Here is a 2,500-nt window from a genome sequence, read left to right as displayed (position 1 = left end):
ACAGGATGTCTCAGACCCCCCCCCCCCAACACACACACACATCATACTTCACTTATCACATGGTGCCATGTAACCACACACACGCACACACACACACACACGCACACACACACACACACACACACATACGCACACACACACACACACGTACAGTACACACACACACACACACACACACGTACACACACTTTACCTGTCAATTAAATCAGATCTCTCTTCTACACTGTCAGCACTCTCCTACCTCTACAGTCTTCAATTCAATCCCACGATCCGCCCCAATCTTAGAAGATCCTCAGCCAGCCACCCAGACACCCAGACACCCCACAGAACCATCACTCTTCCCTGTGTAGTCTCAGGACCAGGCAGCTGTCATTACCATGACGAGGAGTAGGCTTACTCTCCATTGCACCGTAATTCGGTAAATGTAGCAGCGAGACCAAGCAGCCGTGATTACCATGAGGAGGGCACAATATCACACCATAACCTGTCACTGTCTAGCTGGAGGAGCTGGCAGCTGTCATTACCATGACGAGACGCCTGTCTGAAGCGGCTCACCACTCACCTGGCCCAGCTGCAGCACTAAACCTACAGCTAAAACCAAAGACAGAGCTGAAGCTCAAACCAACTCTTTTAAGACCAGAGCTGAAGCTAACGCTACAGCTAAAACCGAAGACAGAGCTGAAGCTCAAACCAACTCTTTTAAGACCAGAGCTGAAGCTAACGCTACAGCTAAAGCTGAACTTGGAACTAACACCAACGCTACAGATATTGCTGAAACTAACAATGACGCTAAAGCTTAACCTGAAGCTAACTAACACCAATTCAAAACCCAAAGCTGAAGCTGATTGGCTCGGCGTATATGTCTGTCTGCTCCTTAGCTCAGGGTACGCCCCCCTCTCTACAGCTCACACAAACAAGCAGGAGACCAAAGCCTTAGACCCACTCTAGCCAGGAGATAAATTGCTTGCCATGCACACACACACACACACACCAGAGTGGTTTTATGACACACACAGAGGGTCTTAGACAGGCTCATAAAGTAATCAAGTGTGTACTAAAGTTTCTATGACACTGGCCTCTTTAATCCTCAAACCAGTATGAGGTAACGGGTACTGAACTGCGGTCCATCTAATCACATGTTATTAATACATAATATATTCCACATATGGATCATGTTATAGATATATATATGTTAATAACAATTATGGCCATCTTCATTAATATCAAATAAAAGACAGGAGAGCAGATGTTATTTTTAATATTTCACATTTTATTTTTCAGTTGCTGTTTGCATGATTATCACCACACCAAGAGCCGTCAGCAACACACACCCTCCTTCAGACACACACTACACCAAAGAACCATGTGAGTGTGTGTCGAGGAGGGCAAGACATAGCAGGACAGACAAGAGTCCCTAATATAGTGTTATATAAATGTACAAATCTACACAGAGTTACCCTGATCAAGACATGACACCCAGAGGTACTTCTACACTCATACACACACACACACACACACACGTTCAGTTTGCTTCACACACACACACAGTTTGTCTGAGAAGTTTGTTTAGTGGACGGAGTACTGTTCGGTCTCATGGCTGATGTCCAGGTGTCTGGGATGTAGTTGGGCTTCTGAATAATGAGAAGCAAATATGGGGGTGAGGGGGGAGAGAGAGAGGCCCCCACCCGGAGTACCAGGAAGGTGGGGGAACTCAGAGGAGTACCAGGAGGGTGGGGGGGGGACTAGTACTCTGGCTCCCTGACAGCCACGTAGACACTGAGAAACAAATTAAATAAAATCAAACCAAACACTCCAAGAAAAAAACAATTAAAACACTGTAAATCACCCAGGTAAAACACCAATCATACTGCATCTATGCGCTTTTTTGTTCTTTCAAGATGAAATAAATATTCACACAGTACCTTTGACTTCTTTCAAAAGAGAAGCCTTTTGTGATGCTGTCTTTTACTTTTAATGTTGTGTTCAGGGGTTGAGAAGGACTTGTTTGCTGTTGTATAGTTCTGAACTGTGATCATATGATAACACCAGAGTGTTTGTCATACTGTCACTGTGAAGGTGACCTTGTCAAACACTTCAGCCTTAAGCTATCAGAGCGCCTTGACCATTATGACTCAGCTGTTCCAGAGGCTATTCCCTGCACAAATTCATGTTTTTAACACAGGTGTTTGACTTTCACTGCAACCTTCTCTGAGTTTCACTGCAACTTTTAGAAGGTCTTCCGGCCAAAACCCTTTTTATTATATAGAGTTCCATTTCAGAATCCTGAAAAGTTCCAAAAGAACTCTCTCTAGTTCTAAGCCCGAGAGGAAGACCAAAGTGGTTCCACAAGCAGACTCTATCCTACAGCCAGATGATGTCAGCCACTAAGAACTTTCTCTCACCACTAGTGTAGATCGGAGATAAAAGGATGATAGACTGTGTTTTTGTAGAGTGCTAATGAATGGGCTGATCGGAGCTGATAAAGACAAACAGAGTGAGA

General features: G+C 44.5%; 1 protein-coding gene across 1 annotated transcript in view; it reads right to left on the bottom strand.

Moving 5' to 3' along the window:
• Positions 1-1,249: 1,249 nt before the first annotated feature.
• The window catches only part of rhoub (ras homolog family member Ub), an 8,489-nt gene continuing 7,238 nt past the window's right edge, over positions 1,250-2,500 (bottom strand). The window contains exon 3 of the mRNA XM_076282783.1: positions 1,250-2,500. This exon is cut by the window's right edge and continues 1,603 nt beyond it. The gene's annotated coding sequence lies outside the window, so the exon portion shown is untranslated.

Source organism: Alosa pseudoharengus, unplaced genomic scaffold, assembly GCF_046254945.1.
Source record: "Alosa pseudoharengus isolate Yale_2024_CS ecotype anadromous, Long Island Sound unplaced genomic scaffold, YU_APseudo_1.1 YU_APseudo_1.1_scf_13, whole genome shotgun sequence".
In the NCBI taxonomy this organism is placed as follows: Eukaryota; Metazoa; Chordata; class Actinopteri; order Clupeiformes; family Clupeidae; genus Alosa; species Alosa pseudoharengus.
This window is presented reverse-complemented; position numbering and strand designations above follow the sequence as displayed.